The sequence below is a fragment of the Lemur catta genome, chromosome 16 (assembly GCF_020740605.2).
Source record: "Lemur catta isolate mLemCat1 chromosome 16, mLemCat1.pri, whole genome shotgun sequence".
NCBI classification, from domain to species: domain Eukaryota; kingdom Metazoa; phylum Chordata; class Mammalia; order Primates; family Lemuridae; genus Lemur; species Lemur catta.
In genome coordinates, this window is record NC_059143.1 from 49,860,624 (window position 1) to 49,879,901 (window position 19,278).

General features: G+C 39.2%; 1 protein-coding gene across 3 annotated transcripts in view; it reads right to left on the minus strand.

Annotated features, from left to right (window-relative positions):
- Positions 1-1,343, minus strand: part of CD226 (CD226 molecule) — a 75,256-nt gene extending 73,913 nt beyond the window's left edge. For all 3 annotated transcript variants that reach the window (XM_045527516.1, XM_045527517.1, XM_045527515.1), the window contains exon 1: positions 1,180-1,343. The gene's annotated coding sequence lies outside the window, so the exon portion shown is untranslated. The remainder of the gene's footprint in view (positions 1-1,179) is intronic.
- Positions 1,344-19,278: the final 17,935 nt, after the last annotated feature.

The window sequence follows — 19,278 nt, forward strand, 5'->3', positions numbered from 1 at the left end:
TTTTCTACATAAAAACTTAGAACCCTGGCATACATTAACAAAGCAAAAAGGTAGGAGAATTGGGAGAGGGATATATGAAAGTTATGAGAGACAGCAGTATAATGTTTGCTAAATGCAAAGCGCTTAAAGTATCAAAGACAAAAAAATTAAAAACCCACAACTACCCCAATAGAAAAACTTGGGCCGGTGTGGTGGCTTACGCCTGTAATCCTAGCACTCTGGGAGGCCAAGGCGGGCGGATCCCTCAAGGTCAGGAGTTCCAGACCAGCCTGAGCAAAAGCGAGACCTCGTCTCTACGAAAAATAGAAAGAAATGATCTGGACAACTAAAAATATACAGAAAAAATTAGCTTGGCATGGTGGCGCATGCCTGTAGTCCCAGCTACTTGTGAGGCTGAGGCACAAGGATTGCTCGAGCCCAGGAGTTTGAGGTTGCTGTGAGCTAGGCTGACGTCATGGCACTCTAGCCTGGGCAACAGAGTGAGACTCTGTCTCAAAAAAAAAAAAAAAAAAAAATTAAAGAAAAATAGGCAGAAGACAGTGGACATTAGTTCACAAAGAGGGAATATAAATAGAAAAATGTAAAAGGGCATTTACTTTTACCAGTTATAATCACTAAAGGTTAAAACAATGATGTACTAATTTTTGCATATCAAATTTGCAAATGTATAAACAAAAAGAACAATAATGCCCATTGTTAACAAGAATGAGTGAAGACATAGATTCCCAAATGCTGTTGGTCCAAGTATAAACGAGTATACATTTTCTATATGTATTAATATAGAGAGTGAAGCCATGGAAAGTACAGACTTGTTATATCGTTGAACCCAGCAAAGCAACCTCAAGATATTTACCCTAAGGAAGAGTAAATTTAGCAAATTTAGCAAAGATGTAAGTTTAAAAATATGTAAATGTTCTACAGTATTTTTTATGAATAAAAACTGGAAATAATGTTCATGCCCATCTCTAGTGGACTGGTTGAATTAATCATGATAAGTCTATATAATGGGATAGGATGCTGCTCTTCAATGATTACGCAGGTCTATATTTAGGGATGTAACGCTTCTATAATATAGTAAGTGAAGAACTTCTTGCAACACACGTCCCCATAAAAATAACACAATGCATGAACCCTTGTCAAAAATATTACCTACTATAGAAATCCAAGGCAGCTTCTCACCTGGTTTTAGCCTTGCCAACAGCCCAGTAAGCTTCACCCACGACTCCCTTGGCCACTGTCCTTAATTTTCCCTCTTGTGATGCTCTCCAAGTTTCAAGGAAATATATACTTGTACACACATTTTAAGGACTCCAGACCTGGTGTATTAAGCCTGGGTAAGTCCTAAGTTCTTCTCTGGGAATTTTTTCTAGATGACACCAGGAAGCCACAGTCAGCACGATTAAATGGACAAACAGGGACTTGCAGATATCCACTATCTCTTCCCCCCAGCCACAGTCCCCTGACAAAGCTCATTCCTTTCTCCTCTGTTTCCCTGTCCCTTCGTACTGTGTCTATCTGATAACACTGCACTCTGCATCACGGCTGCGTAGTGAGAGCAAGCAAGAGTTGCCATCCTGTGAGCAAGAGAGTGTGGGCTTTGCAGAGAGACTCGAGTGCAAGGCCCCATCCCCATTTGGCCAGCAGTGGGACCACCCCCCCCCCCCGCCCGTCCTCAGGGCCCTGATGCAGCACACAGCCCTGCTGGGCCCAGGCGCTCAGCACCTCAGACCCTCGTTATCCTCCTCTCCAGGACAGTGGTGACAGCTCTGGGAGGGCAACCTCAGGACAAGGTCTAGTGGCAGAAAAGCATGACCTGTTCCTTCCTGTGAGTGTCCCTCACCAGTGACGACAACCTCTGACGGCAGACACCCCATGCCTCCCCGGCCAGAACCGGGGCTCACCTACCGACCTCTCTGTTGCTAAATTGCAAACGACCCCAAAGCTTAGTAGCTTAAACAACATCTGCTCATTATTCCCCATCATTCTGTGGGTTGGCTATCCGGGCAGTTCTGCTGCTCTGGTCTCTTCTCTATTTCTGTCTTATCTCTGGGGTTCTCTCTCTCCTACCTCCCACTTTGTGCACTCACTCTTCGTCTCTCTCTCTCTCTGTCAGGGCATAATTTAGGTATTTATAGCTGCTGTATTCGTTCTCTACATGCCACTGTAACAAATTACCACAGATATAGCAGTTTAAAACAACGTAAATCTTAGGTCAGAAGTTCAACACAGGTCTCACGGAGCTAACGTCGAAACACCAGCAGGGCTGCATGCCCTTTCGGAGGCTCTGGGCACAGGTCTGCTTCCCGGCCCTTGCCAGCTGCTCTCCTTGGCTCTCGGCCCCTCGCCCCACCTTTGAAGTCAGCAAGGGCCGGGCGCAGTGGCTCACGCCTGTAATCCTAGCACTTTGGGAGGCCTAGGTGAGAGGATCGCTTGAGCCCAGGAGTTCGAGACCAGACTGGGATACAGTGAGATGCCATCTCTACACAAAAATAGAAAAATTAACCATACTTTTAGTCCCAGCTACTGGGGAGGTTGAGGCAGGACGATCGCTTGAGCCCAGGAGTTCGAGGCCACAGTGAGCTATAATCACACCACTGCACTCTACCCAGCCAACAAAGCAAGACTGTGTCTCAAAAAATAAAAATAAAAAATAAAGTCAGCGAGGTCACACCCTCTGATCATTATTCCCGAGTCCCATCTTCTGACTTTCCTGTCTGCCTCCCTCTTCCACTTTCAAGGACCTTTGTGATGACGTGGGGCCCACTCGAGTAATCCAGGGTGATCTCCCCACCTCAGAGTCCTGAACCTTCATCACATGTGCAAAGTCCCTTTGTCACGAAAGTTCACATAGTTACAGTTCCAGGGACTGGATGTGAACATCGTTGGGGGGTGGTCATTATTCTGGGTACTACACCAGCCAAATACAAATTAGTTTCCTTCCTTCTTCCCCAAAGTGTTGATTGTGGCTTATTCAAAGCCCTAGTGCTTGGAACAGAAAAAGCAGAACCATCTGGGAAAATCCGCCTGTCCGTGGCGCTCGGCATGTGGCCGGGTGTCCTGAGGGCTGCGGGAAAAGATGATTTCGAGGAAGAGATCATGCAAAACAGAGACAGAAAGAAGAAAAAATTTTCACTGGAGTTAAGCAATACACACACATTTAATATGTTATTAACTAAAGATACCAATTCATTAAAATATTCTTTGTTCAAATGTTGTCAGACTTATTACTTTCTGATTCTGGGCTCCTGCAGGTTCCTGAAGGTTAGGATCTAAAGGCACTGTATAAGAAAATGAGAAATGAGATGAAAACAAAATTGGGTTAAAGTCCATGATTATGTATTCAGAGTGTGTTAAATTTTATACATTGGCTTATTCTAAGTCATTTTACTGAGATCCCATTTACTGAAATTCTCTCTGCTATTGCAACTACATTTTCCTCTTCTCTCATCCTTTAATTTATGCATGTTGATTTCTCTAAGGACCTTTTCAATTCTTCCTTCTTGTATTGTTTCTCTTCTTCATTCTGAGCACCAGCATGCCTTTCTCTTTCTTAATTTCCTCTCAGAGGAGCCATTCGATCACTTCAGTGCCCTAAATAAAAAGCTGAGATGTCCTCAAAGTTCAAAGTTGCGTCATGGGCATAATTTTCCTTGTAGTACAACTATGTAATCAGATCGTTCCTTTCCTATGTAATCAGGCACTTCATAAACAGTCTGAAACTCTTTTTTTTTCCCTACATTTATTAAAGCCAGAAATTAAAATAACTATCATCTTTTAACCGGAATACTAAAATCCTCTGTCTCACACATTGATATCCAGGACCCACGTCATTCACAGAAGCTACAAGACCCATTTCCCTAGCACCGGAGCTCAACCTTGATGTCATCTTTGCGTTGTCCTTTTTAACCCCACATATTCATGAACATATTTTTAAGAGCAATCTCCTCCTCTTTACTTTCCTTCTCACAACTGGCCCTCAAAGCACCCAGTGTGGGGCACCCAGAGATTCACCTTCTCCTAACTTACCCTGCATGGCCCTCGGGTGCATTTTCGGAACGACTGCCTTCTGAGTAACGATACTGATGGTCAGAGGCTTTGCTAATCATCTCAATACTCCGACTATACACATCCCACGTCATGACTATGGGATGGTTGCTATGTGCCCAGCACGTCTCTAACGCGTTACATGTTTCGTTCATTTAACCCTTTTTAAAATCTTACGAGAGCAGGAACTACAACTAAGCTCATGCATGCTACATTTGAGAAAACTGAGGCACAGAGTGGTTAAGTAACTTGCCCAATGTCCCCCATAGCTTCTAGGTGGCAAAGCCAGGATTTGAACCCAGATATTTGACTACAGAGCTGACGCTCTTAACCTTGACAGCCCCCTGTCCGCCCATAGGAGTCACCTTCCCCCCACGTAACAGATCATAAAACGAGCATCACAGCAGTTAGGAATCTTGCTGGAGTTCCGCAGGTAAGCACCCTTCTTTTACAACACTCCTTGGGTCAGGAATGTTAATTGGCAAAATGATTTTCCGTGATAATGTTTCCCAAAGTGCATCCTCCAATTGTTATTGACATCCTAGAAAATGTTAATTTGGGGGATAAACAGGATTAGGAAACTCTACACACTTTATTCCACTTTTGGAGATGCAGAAATCACTCAACATAGCATATTAAAAGCTCTAGTAAGTCCAGCAGCAAAGAAGCCTATTGAGCCTAGTTTAACCCACCGTTTCTCAAACTGCAGCAGGTCCTCAAATAATGTCCTTTCTTTCAACAACATTTGTTTATAAAGTCGATGAGACGGTCCAAGGGCACCGTCTATGTGGAGTTTGCACGTCCTCCCCATGTCTGCATGGGTTTTCTTCAGGCCCTCCACTTTCCTCCCACGTCCCCAAATGTGCACGTTAGGTTACCTGGCGTATGCCTACATTGTCGGTTCCCACCTTGAGCCCTGAGCTGCCAGGATGGGCTCCAGCCAACCACGACCCTGAACTTGAATAATTAGGTTAATAATTATCTTACTTGTTTTTATTAATTTTTCTTAAATGTATGTGTAGCTCACATTTATTTCAAGGCTTAACATTAGGAGTGTTTGGGGTCTCTGTTTAGAAGTTTGGTGATGTTTTTGTGACCAGAAATATGCCATAAGAACTTAATTCTTATTTATGTCAATTAGCCTATGTTAAAATTAGTTTTGTTATATGTTGTTTCACTTAAGTCACAGTTTCCAAGAACCTATAGATGATGTTAAGACTTACTGTACAATCGTACATTGCTGAATGACAGGGATCGGTTCTGAGAAATGTGTCATTAGGCAATTTCCTTGTCGTGTGAACATCATGGAGTGCACTTACACTAACCTAGATGGCACAGCCTACTACATTCCCAGACTTTACGGTACAGCCTATGGCTCCTAGGGCACAAACTGGCACAGCATGTTACTGCACTGAATGCTGTAGGCAATTGTAACACAGTGCTAAGTATTTGTGTAACTAAACATATCTAACATGGGAAAGGTCCAGTAAAAATTCAATATTATAATCTTGTGGGACCACTGCCACACAGTCCACCATTGACCAAAACATCATTATATGATGGATGACTCTAATTTGACCATTAAATTATATTTTTATATATCATTTATTAGCACATGCACACTTTGGAACATGCTGTGTGATAGATTCAAATCTAAACACTTCAATTTTGTTTTCAAAGTCTTATATAGCCTACTCCCTTCTATACCTGTCCAATGTCACTTCTCATTTGAAAATCAATGTAATCTAGAATAGCAACAAGAAAAATCATGTGATCCTATCAATTGAAACACAAAAAGCATTTGACAGAATAACATACACTCACAATAAAAACTATTAGCAAGTTAGTAGCAGGCAAATTGCCTCAACTTGATAAAAATAACCTGTAAAAAACCTACAGCTACAAAGACTCAATGCTTTTCCCCTAAGAATGGAGATATGGCAAGGATATCCATTTTCACCAATGCTACGCAACATAGTGCTGGATGTTCCAGTCATTGCAATAAGGCAAGAAAAGAAATAAAAGCCATGTAGATTGGAAAGGAAGAAATAAAACTATTGCTATTTACAGATGACATGATTGTCTATGTAGAAAACCCCAAGAAATCCACAAATAAAGTCTAGAACTAATACATGAGTCCCGCAACTTTGCAGTATATAAGATCAACACCCCCAAACCAATCACATTGCTATATATAAACAATGAACATAGGGAAATTAAAATTAAAAACACACTATTATTTACAGACACTCAAAATAAAATAAAGGAATTAGGTACATTTAACAAAACATATATGGGATCTTTATGCTGAAAATTAGAAAATTTTGATGAAAGAAATCAAAGTCCTGAATAAATGGAGAGAGACATGTTGTGTTGATGGATCTAAAGATTCAAATGGTAAAGACATCTGCTCTCTCTAAATTTACCTAAAAGTTTAATGCAATTCCTGTCAAAATCCAGTAAGATTTTGTATAGACAGAGATAAGATTATTCTAAAATTTATACAAAAAGGCACGAGCCCTAGAATAGCTAAAATAATCTTGACAAAAAAGAATGAAGTTGGAAAAATCCCTTTACCCAATATTAAGGTTTACTGAATGGTTATAGTCATCATGACAGCCTGGTATTGCCAGAGGAATAAACATATAAATCATTCAAACAGAATTTAGAATAGATCCACACAAATATGCCCAACTGATTTTTTAAGGGTTTTTTGGGGGGGGGCGGAAGACAAGCCTTGCTCTGTCGCTCAGGCTGGGGTGCAGTAGCATGAGCATAGCTCCCTGTAACCTCGAATTCCTAGGCTCAAGTGGTCCTCCTAGCTCAGCCTCCTAAGTAGCTAGGACTACAGGCAGGCACCACAACACCCAGGCAATTTTTTTAAAAGAATTTTGTACTCACTATGTTGCACAGGCTGGTCTTGAACTTGTGGCCTCAAACAATCCTCTTGCCTCAGCCTCCCAAAGTGCTGGAATTATAGGCATGAGCCATCGTGCCTGGCATTAAGGATTTTTTTTAAAGCAAAGCAATCTAATGGAAGAAGGATAGCATTTCTACAAATAGTGCTGAAGCAATTTGACATCTATAGGGGAAAAATGAATTTTAACCTAATCTCCACACCTTATACAAAAATTAACTCAAAATGTATCACAGACTTAAGTATAACATGTAAAAAATTAAACTTTTAGGAATAAAGGTGGTGCATACAAAAACCTACACAGGTCATAAAATTGTACAGAAGGTAATACAATTATTATCAATACACAATACTTACGCATCTCATATGACTTAATACAATAAAGGTACACGCCACACACACAAATGAGTACAAGTAAAACTGGGAAAATCTGAATGATGTAGGTGGATTGCATCAATGTTAATATTCCTGTTTGTGATATTGTGCCGTATTTTGTAAGATGTTACCATGTGGGAAACTAGGTAATGAGTAGATGGAATCTCTCTGTATTATGTCTCACAACTGCATGTGAATCTACAATTATCTTAATAAAAATTTCAATTATAAAAAAGAAGGCAATAACATATCATAACTTTTATGGTTGGTTCTTCGATGCTCAGACCAGATCCACTGCCAGGCGGCACCTGTCGGGAGTGGGAAATGGGGACCCATTCACCTTTTAAGCATGAGTAGGAAGAGTATTTAAATTGACCTTTTGAGAGTTAACGTTTCTTAACTGGCTACTTTCTCCTACCTCAAACAGATTGTGATACAGATATAAAGCAGCACAGGTAGGACTTTGCAGTTCCCTCTTCTCCACAACTTTTATGAAAGCTGGGGAATTGTCCAGGCTGCATCCAGAAGGTGAGGTAACAGTACCTGACTAGAGGAAGAGAAAGAAGATGCCACATAAGCTTGTCAAACCATGCTGAAGGTTTCATGTTCCTCCCTCATTACCCAAGGTTTGATGTTTAACTTCAATCTTGCTCAAACTCATCCTACAGATACACTATGTTTGGCAAAGTTATACACCTTAAATATTGAGTAATTCCTGCCAAATTTAAGAAGCATATAATTACCATATTAGCATATCATTGCCAATTCTGTTCTTTGGGATAGAGGACAACACAGTTAAGGGTTTTTTCTTTCTTATGTGTGAAAAATTTCAGGGAAATGCAAATGTAAAACTACTTTGATGCACTGTTGATTCCATCACAGAAACGGTTCTAGAAATAACTTTTTCTATGAATTCCCTTCTTTACTTCTATTCTGAGAAGTCTTTCTTCTCCTACTATTTTGGCATTTCATGCTTCTCTTTGTGTAGCATTGGGAGTAGTTTTCCTACTCCCAACTGGATATCTCTGATAACACCATCTCTTATGCTATTTTGTTACAAAATTTTACTGTGCACAACCATGACATAGATGTGTTATAAAACTTGTTTCTAACACTTTGTCTAGATTTAAAGCTTTACATTTCAAGAGTGCTATTTACCAATTCGTTCCTTAAGGACTTATTATATATGCACTTGATGAAACAGTCACCAAAATTATATTAACAAAGGGCTAATAATACAAAAGTTTAAATATATACATAGAAAGAAAAGTCTAGGAAGAAATACATTAAATCAGTTTAAAGTGGTAGAACATGAATGATATTTTTCTTTTTTCTCTATAATGAGCATGTTTTATTTGATAAAGACTTTTTAAATGAATCTGACATTTTTCCTACCACTAGAGAATTACTTTACTGAGTAATTACACAAATGAAAATGATACCGAGATGTAAATGGTGCTTCTATCTGGGTTGGTGCATTAAAAGCAATCTTTATATATTTTTATTCATGAACTTCTGCTTATTTTACAAATTTAATATGAAAATATACTATTTTTACAATCAGACAAGAAATTTTAAATAAAAGAATAAGTGAATATTTGTTGTATGGATTAATATGTGCTACAGTCAAATCTTGTATAATCTATTTTTGCACATCTATGAAAATGTAAACTTCAATAAGTATTGATTGAACTGAATAGTTTCTGAATGCAAGTAGTTAAGCATAGAAAGTATGTTGATGTGCCTGATTTTTAGGCAGATAAAGTCATTGCTGAAGTCAGTTTCAGAGAGATAACACTGCATGTAATTCAAAGGACTCTGTACATGTCTGACATAGCACCAGATACTTCCATTTGAGGTTGTGTCTTGCAAATGGCATAAGATGCCCTTCTCAATTTGTCCACAATGCATCTTTATGAGTTCCAAAATTATACATTCTGCTCACATTCAGAGCAGAGAATTTTATTCTGTTCTTCAAACAAACCAATCTCTTTCAACATCTGCACTTTTACATAGAAACAGGGCTCCCATGTGGACCCAGTTAGTCACAGGTGCTTGAGGTGGGAACTATCTATTTCAGCTGCAGGTGAACTCAGGTAGGCTGAGAGAGTGTGAGCCAGCATGTAACCACGTCTCCTCTAGCAGCTGCGGGGAGACAGCCCTCTCATATACCTCCAGGGTGGGAGACTCACCTGGCAATGTTTTAACAAAAGAATTTGGAAGGAGCTAACAAACTACCTGTGCATTTACCCTTGACCCAGCAACTCTACTTCTAGGAATTTGCTTTGAACATATACCTCTACAAGTCTAAAACAACACAGGAGCAGGCTTTTAATGATTGTGGCATTATTTACAAGAACAAAATATTTGAAACAACTTAATACCCATCCATGAGAAATTGGTTGGATAAAATACGGTACATGCACATAATGGAGTACTCAAAAGGATGAGGAAGATCCCCATGAACTGATATAGAGTGATAAATTTTGAATGAAAAAACAAAGTCTAAAAGAATGTGTGCAGCATGCTACCCTTTCTGTAAGGAAGAGTAGAAAATTAAACACATATATTAAAATATATATATTTGCTTATTTTGCAAAAAGCAATACAAAAAGAATAAACCATAAACTAATAACAATATTTATATGTGGGAGTTGGTAGAAATAGGTGGAGGAGTATAGAAACAAGACTTGTCTGAAAATACTTCTTCATATGACAAAAGAAAAAATTAAATGAAGAGATGAAAAAAATCAAACTAAAATTGACTACAAACAAAAAAATTAATCTAAGTGTACATCAAAGATATAACCATGCAGAAAAAAAAATTCAAGCCACATTTTTATTTAAATAGATTTAGAGGGTACAAGTGTTTGTTTGTTTGTTTACACCGTTGAATTGCACAGTGGAGAAGCCCAGGCTTTTAGTGTATCCATCACCATCACCTGAATAGTGTACACTATACCCCGTAGGTAATTTTTCATCCCATGTCCTCCTCCCACCCTCCCCCGCCTGAGTCTCCAACGTCCATTAAGTCACTCTTGCGTGATCATGAATATCCACTGCAAGCCGCTTTTGAACACAGTTCTCTGACTATATACTGCTAGTACTAGGGCTACATTCTAAGCACCAAAATAATTACAAAAAGAAAAAAATCTTGAACTGTATTTAGTAGTAATAGCTTGTTGGTAGTAGCACTCATGTAGTGATTCTGAAACTATTTTGTTCAAGTTATATAGGATACAGGAAATGAGTAGATATATTTATTCTGGTGTTACAGGGAACCAGGGTTCTTACTATGGGGAGGAGAGATACAAATATGGGAAGGACAGAAAGAACTCTGTGTTACGTGGCTAAAAGGGAAGTTATAAGTGTAAACTTACGAATTTTAAAAATGCATTTCCTAGCTCTGTCCACTGAAAGAGCCCAAGAGTAGTGTCAGCCCAATAGCAATGCCAAAACCTACCTGCCCTCCACAGCTTGGTTTCTAGATACTCTCCCCTACGAAAGAAACCAGGGCTCCTTGGAGAAATTGCTGATTGCAGTCTGGATTGGGGAAAACACAAGCCACTCTGTAATCCTTTGTGAGCACAGACAAAAACAGAGTCCCTGTGTCTACCACAGCAATCACCCCACACCTTCTCTCCCCACAAACCTGAGTGACGGCAGCTTCTGTTACTCCATTTCCTCACCTCCTCTCACCCAGCACCCAACCCAGAGCAAAGCCCCTGCTTCCTTGACAAGACCCCCCATATCTCCTAATACAAATCTTTACAATCAGGCCACACTTCACACTTTTACCGGCTGCCCCGCCCTTTTCACAGCCTGTGGTCTCCCTTGCTGCAGCATCAAAGAGCCCAGCTTTGGTGGACCCCAGGCTGTGCTTGTGGTTGTGACTGAGGGGTATCAACACCTCCCACCACATGCCCTGGAGGTAAAGCATTTTGTGTGTGTATGACCTGAAATACTTTTTGTCAGTAATTGTGCTGGAACACGTTTCTAGAACCTCTTAGAATTACACAGCCAGAGTGGTATTGCAGAAACTCACCCCACCCTGTGTCTCCCCATCTTGTATTGCTACTCCCTAGAAACAACAATTCTTGAATCTTTTGGCTATTTTTCTTATGCCATATTCCTAACTAAAATGCTTTCTGTCGCTTCTTGATTTGTCTATTTTATACATTATCGCTTGGCTTTCTTTAGTATATTATCTCTCTTTCACATAGCAAAGAAAAATTTATGCAAACTCAGAGGAAGACAAAATTATGATTTCTTGATTGTTTTGAAATGAAAAAAGCATTTTCTCCTAAATCAGTTTGACCCTCATCTGTCACTCTCAGGGAATGTAAATTTACTTTGCTCACAAAATATTACATTAACAATCCACAGTGGATAAATTTGTTGTCTCTTACACCCACCTATATTCACTTTCTCCTCTCCCCGTCCTCTCAATGCTGTTAATTGTGATTTTTTTTTAAAAAAAATGGTCAAGGCTGGACGTGAGCTAGTGGAAATGTCTCTCTTACCCACTCATCTTTGTCAGGTGGCTTGGCTGAGGAGAAGGTGGATTTCTATATCTGGCCTCACTTTTTCAGTAAATTTGGCATTAGCTACAATGTTAATTCCTCCCCTCTTGGTTTATCAAAAAGTGAAAGAGAAGAGCCCATATCATTTTTATGTGGGTAATGGAGATGCAATTTTGTCTTTATTTTAGAGAGCTCCAAGCATGCTAGTAGCATCACATATCTGATTACATAATTGGGCACTGAGGCTCCTTCTACTTTAGCAACCCATGGACAGAATCAGTTGGATTAATTATCTGATTCTAATATTCTGAGGTCCTCGAAGAGGAAGTGGCGGTTGAAAGTGAAGAAGGAACTGTTATTGGCAGTGGTCTAGGAGCCAGGCGTTGCCAGGCACACTCAGTTATGCTATAATTTTGATAAGTTCAGTGGATATGAGAGGGCAAAATTGTTGCCCACTTAAGATTTGGAAACATTTTTACAAGAGGGAATAAACACGAACTTCTAGAAGTATGTTTTATTTCTTCCAACTCAATCATTTATCTCTCCATTATTCCTTAATTCTCACAACTCCTTATAAAAATCTGTGGACAAGAAGATCCAAAAAATTCACCAAATTACATTTAGAGATGCTCTGCAGTCCCTACACTCCTGCTGTGACAGTTCATCGGGAACTGTGGCTGTGTCGATTTGAGCAAACTGCAGTTACAGGGATAAGAGAAAATGTGAACGCCTAGGTGTTTCTAAAAGTAGTGCATGGAATGTGGAGGAAGCCTGGATTCCTCTGGGGGAGGGGCTGTTTGCATCTAAAAGGGTGTGAGAACCAGGAATGACGGAGGCAGATGGATAGTGGACTAACGCAGTTAGGAATGAGACAAACGGCTTATAAGTAAACCCGGGGTCTTCCCAATACAAGTAACAACTGAAGTTAAAAGAGGTAATGTGACATCTTGGGGAAAGCATATAGAGGAAAAAGGGCTGAAGAATGTTTACAGTAAAACTGAACCAAAAATTACACAAACCAAACCATAAACCCCAAATTTCTAAAGGGTCCTTGAAGGTTCAGAAGGCAGACCTTATGGTGGGTTCAAATTCTCAGAAATGAGAACTAGTTCATAGTTGAATGGAAGTAAAAGTGAAACATTAGACCTTGTCAGAAATGTTTTCAATTTAGCAAACATTACCATTCCATAACTAACAATAAATAATAACATTGCTCTTCTATAAGACAGAGTTCCAACAATGTATGCTAAATAAGATCTGGAGACTAAATAATAGAAATTTAGCCATTCTGAAATGCTAGAATAATAATATGAAAGCTCCACAACACACATACTCATACATACACACACAAACACATACTGAATCAAATATATGAAACGTCCCACCTAATATATCAAGCCAAGGGAAGGAAACTCGTGACTGCTGTCAGAGTACTTGGGACATACAATTCTCTAAGTATGGAATAAAAACAGATCTGCAGTTGTTTTCTTCTTAGTTGAATAACTGTATTAATTTGATCTATGCACTTACCAGCTCTAAGCAGGTGGGAGACCTTTATCTTTCATCAGGACATAGAACCATAACATGTAATTCAAATTTTTCAGTGGGGGGCAGGGAGGGGATGGGTGTATACACACATAATGAGTGCGATGCACACCGTCCAGGGGATGGACATGCTTGAAGCTCTGATTCAGGGTGGCAGGGGGGCCAAGGGCAATATACGTAACCTAAACTTTTGTACCCCCATAATATGCTGAAATAAAAAAAAAATTTTTTTTCAGGAAGTAAGGTTGATCATTAAATGTTTGGCATCCAACTGTCAAGTTAGTTTGAGGACCACTTTGTAATCAGAAATACCCTACTTTGGGAGCCTGTGGACATCCAAACCAGGGGTAGGCAGAGTGTGGTCCAGTGCCAGGTGACGGGATTCCAGTAGGGACATCTGTAGATACGGCAACCCCTGAGAGTGACGCTGGAGCCCGAGCCAGGCGGGAGGAGGCTCCGCACAGCAGCACTGCACGGCCCAGCGCAGGTGCCCGAGCCCAAGCAATGGAGGGGCCTGACCCGGGTGTTAAGTAGTCAGTTTGAAGTTGGTATCAATCTCTCTCTCTCTCAGTATCTTCTCTAAACTCCAATACATATACCTATGGGGTGTGTGTGTGTGTGTGTGTGTGTGTGTGTGTGTGTGTGTGTGTGTATTTTGTGCAAGGGAAGGGTCCACTTTCTCTTGGCCTAGAGAGATACTGGGGGTCAATCCATATAATTCCAAGTCCATCCAGACCAAACCTCTTTCTTGTCTACTCTTCCCATCTTCCCATGTGGAATTCAAGTATTTTTATACCTTCTGTGACTTGTGTCTGAATACAATTTCAGATTTTGCTACTTTTCTGATTTCAGATTTAACCCAAATGCAGCCCTGGGCTGAGCTCAGCTCATTTTAGGACGCAACCTCACGTCAACAGTTACTATGGTGAAGCAAGTGACCTTCTTAGCACTAGAGGCTGTAGCCGGGTAAAGGCAGTTGCCTTATCCGCTGGACCCTCAGAGCATGTTGCTGTCATCTTGGCCATGCTGCGTGGCAATTAACGTGTGCATGTGTTTGTCTCTGCCCTGCTGGCTGGGGGCTGCTTAGCCAGAAGCTCTATGTGCCATGCCTTTGTGGCCCAGGCCTAGAACATAGAAATGATTCAATAAATGTGTGTTTATAGATGACTAAGCCTGGGAAAATGCACAGCAGCCTAGTTTATAACTTTGTTGGGGAGATTTTACCCAGTGATCCTCAGAATTACAGGTATGCTTTACTAAGATTGAAATCTGAGTTCTTCTAAATTATGCCAGCAAGTCAGATGAATTTAAAATTTTTTTCAATTAAAAACACATTGGTGGTGAGAGCATACACTTTTTATCTTGATCAACCAATTTTTTTCTCAATTTGCTTCCATGTGCTGCAACAAATAATGCTTTATTCCTGTGCTATTCACATGTAACTGGAATAGGGACCAGGGTGTTACAAAGAGACTTTCAGACCGTATCAGTATAGATCATCAAGTTTTATTCTGTGCCCTTGTGACACATGAACTTCTTAAAACCCCTCACTACACCACTGTATAGCTTGAAAAGTTAAACTGAGAAAATCAATTCTAAAAAAATCAAAGAAATAAAAAACTCAAGTGACTACTCCTACAGTTTACAAGTGAAAAGCAAGAGAGAAACATCCACTCTCAGTGCACGCATATCAAGTCTCACCCGGAGACTCTGGTCAGCTCCTGTGGACTAGAGGGTGCACAATCAGCAAAGTCTGACTCACAGGCCTGCCCCTTGCTGCACTGCATAGTACTCCCAATAAAATTCGAATGCAAGTGGTGACAGTGGGTCTCCTCATGACATTCTTTAAGGGAATACTTTCACTTTTCCCCTATTTTGGAAAATGTTGCTCTAAGTTTTTTAAACACACTCTTTTTTAACGATACCTTTTATTTCTAATGCACCAAGAAGTTTTTATCATTAATTGTAACAGAATACTATCAAGTACTTTTTCTACATATACTGAGATAAGTATATAGGTCCTCCCTACCCTCCCCCCCTTTTATACATTGTTCACTTAGGATTTTTCCTCTTTATTCATGAGAATATGGACCTATACTTTTTCATTCTCATACTGTCTTGGTTTGGTTTTGGTATAATGGCTACACTGTCCTCATGGAGTGAATTGGTATTATTTCTTCTTCTTATAATTGCAAAGAGTTTGAATATAACTGAGGTAGTATGTTCTTTAAATGTTTATTAGAACTTGCCTGTAAAACCATCTGTCTTGTATTTTCTTTGTGGGAAGATTATAATCACTTCTTCAATTTCTTTAATAGCTACAGGACTACTGAAGTTTATTATTTTTGATGTCATTACTAGTAAATTATATTTTTCCAAGAATTTGTCCATTTATGCTTTCAAATTTGCTAGTATAGAATTTTGATAATATTCTAATAGTATCTCTTTAATTTCTACTTTATCTGTACTTAATGTTCACCTTTACATTCATTATATTATTTAGGTCTATTTTCTTTTTCAATTGATCATTTTGGGAAGAAATTCGTCTATTGCTATTTTTTCAAAGAACCAACTTTTTTTGCTTTGATTTTCTATATTGTGCCTTTAATTGTATTTCATGGACTTCTCTTACTTTTTTATCTCTTTAACTTAATTAGGTTAAGGTTTCTTCTGTCATTTTTTAAACTTCTTAAAATAGACATAATTTAGCTCATTAATTTTGAGACTTTCTTCTTTTATACAGAAATAAAACTAAAATTTTTCTTGAAGATAAAAAGTGAGAAAACTTTCACTTTTGCTGCATCCCACAGGTCTTTCAGTATAGTGTTCTCACTATCATTCAGTAAATTTCCATCGTGGTTTCTCCTGTGACTTTTAGGTTATTTAGAAGTGTGTCTTTTAATTTCCAAATATGTGAAGATATCTTCCTTATCTTGTTATTTTTTAACTTAATTACATAGTAGTAAGAGTTCTTGGTCTATATGGACCTATTATTTGAAATTTACTGAGGCTTTGTTGCCTAATACTTGATAATTGTAAATGCTTCATATGAACTGAAGAAAAAAATGCATTTTCTCTGACTTTTGGTTGTAGAACTCTATATATACCCATTAGATCAAGGTTATCAATTGTATTATTCAGGCTTTCCACATCCTTTTTGAGCTTTTGCCTGTATGACCTATCAGTAATCAAGAGTATGTGTTGAAAGCTACTCCTGTGATGGCAGATTTATCAACTTATCCTTGTAATTCTACCATTTTTTGCTTCATATATTTTGAGATTATTTTATTAGATGCATGCATGTTTAAAATTGCCATATTTTCTTGGTGAATTGAATCTTTTATCATTATAGCGATATTTTTTATTTCTTTAATTTTTTTAAAGTCAATTTATCAGTTGACAATAACTTATTGTGCGGTTGAGGGGAAACTTCCCCTTCAACCCTGAAGGTTCGCTGAAAGATCAACTCCCAATAAGGCAGATTAATTAGAGAAAAAGACTTATTTACCACGCACACAGGGAGAATCACAGAGTGATTATCCAGTTTCCCAGTGGGGCCCAGAAATTTATATACCCTCATTTTAGAGGGGAGGAAGAGATGAGAAATATAGGTAATTCTGTTTAGGGGCAATAAATGGTTGCTAGGGAGGATGAATAGATACTTGGGGAAAATGGGGAAAAACAGACTGGCTTGTAAATGATTCTCTTTGGAAATTAAATTAACCTGAGAGGTGGGTATGACACTAAAATGTAAAATGATTTGGGCCAGGTGTAGTTGCGTTCTTGATCTTCTTTCCTGTAACATATTGAGATAACAGGGAAGTCGGCTGTTCTTTTTGATGGGTCTGGATTTTTATGAAGAAACAGGGAAAGCCCCTTCCAAGGCCTGTTGATCTCTAAGGGCCTTTAATTCAATACACTCTTTCTACCAAGGACTCATATTTTGGGGTGAAATTTCCTGAGCTCCTTCATTACCAATTTTGTTTACTTTTTTTATCCTTTTATTTCAACCTCACACAATCTTTAAGACTTTTTACATGTGCATACACCCATGTTACCACAACCAGGGTCAAAATATAGGATATTATAGATCAAGACATAGAAGCCACATGGTTGTTTTGTGCCCTTTCCAGTCAACGTCCCACCTATAGGACCTATAGGTTACCATCACTGACCTCTGCATCAGAGGTCAGTTGTGCCTGTTACTCAATTTCACATCAGTGGAAGCATCAGTATGTACCCTTTTTGTGTCAGACTTCTTTTGCTTGTTTAATGTTTTTGATATTTATTCATGATGCTGTATTTATCAGTCTTTTATTACTTTTCATGGCTCAGCAATATTTCTTTGCTTAAATATACTACAATTTATTTATCTACTCTTTTATTGATAGTCATTGGGGGTGTTTCCAGTCTGGGGTTATTATGTTATCATTCCTACTTAGCATATACATAATATGCAGAGATTTCCTCAATCTTGTTTTTTAATTCATTAATTCATAACTCAGCTAGCTGTATCCATTGTTATTTGTTCTATCTATTGTAGTCTTTCCTTCAACTTTTATTAATATAGTTGTTGTACATATTTTCTACTCTCTTTTTATGTTTTCTTATTTGGGGGTTATATTTTTAATTTCTTCCCTTATCTCTTTCAATGACTTTGGCTAATTTTAAATTCTTGGCTCATCTGTTTTGACATTTCTGCTTCTTTTTGAAAATATATTTCTAGTATGTTGTTTTCCTTTTGAAATGGTCCACTCTTCAAATGTCTTGTTATTTTGGCCCTTGAGTTCATTTTCACCTGGGAGTATCAGGCAAATAGTCATAGTGTGGAAGACCAGCCCCTGGTTCATAAGAGAACAAGAGGTGGGAAGCGTGGAGAATAAGCCCACAATGGAGAGTCCTAGGTACCGAGCAATTAGAGTCAGTCGTTCCCCACTTCAAAAACACTCCCCTCACCCTTTGCTCTCCTAGTGAAAACCATCAGGAAGAGGCACTTTGAGGCTGCAGTGTCTAAGCCTGGGTGTCTGAGGTGGCAGGGAACAGAAGGACCTAAAGGAGATCAGTGAGACCCACCCTTTTTCTCGGTTCCCTGTTAGCACAGGGAGTCTGTGTTCCAGCCCAGAGTTTGCTCATGAGAACACCTGGATCAGAGAGAGATCTAAACTACGAGGGGCAGGCATTATCTTCCCCAAAGCAATGGCTAGGAGGACAGCAGACTCCCAAGACATCATGTCTTTCCTCACATGGCCGTGCTGGGCTGTCTCCAGCTCCTGACCAAAGATACACACTCCAACCCTAGCACGGCAGTTCCAACCGCTCCCCCATGACTCACGTGGTTTCTCACTATTCTCTTTCCATCCTAGGGGTGAATTTTGGAAGAGGGATCAGCAGTCCTGAGAGGTCAGCATCTTAGTCAGTACCAGCCCCATATCCTTAACCATTTCAAATCTGTAAATCATAAACAGCTAATGCTATACATGTTGGGTCTACCAGTTATGAATCAGACTCTGTAGAGTCTGATTTAGAGCTTCCTCATTTGGGTCAAAACCCAAAACCACGATGCAGGAGATGCAGTATCATCATTATTCCAGATGGAACTGTGCATTATCAGCTAATACTAAGAAATATGCCCAGAAGATTTAAAGTAATACAATTACAGATGTTATTCGCTATCGCAATGGTACCAATAGAGTGAGCATTTCTACCAATTTTCATTAAGTCAAACTATTACGTTTCCCTTTAGCCTTTACCAGCATTCCTTCCTTTTTTTCTGTGCAAAGAAAACAGTGTCACGTTTATTTTAGGAGAAGTCAGGTTCTTATGGTGCCTGCTGCTGCCAAATGTGAACACTTAAGAGGCAGGAACTGGAAGGAA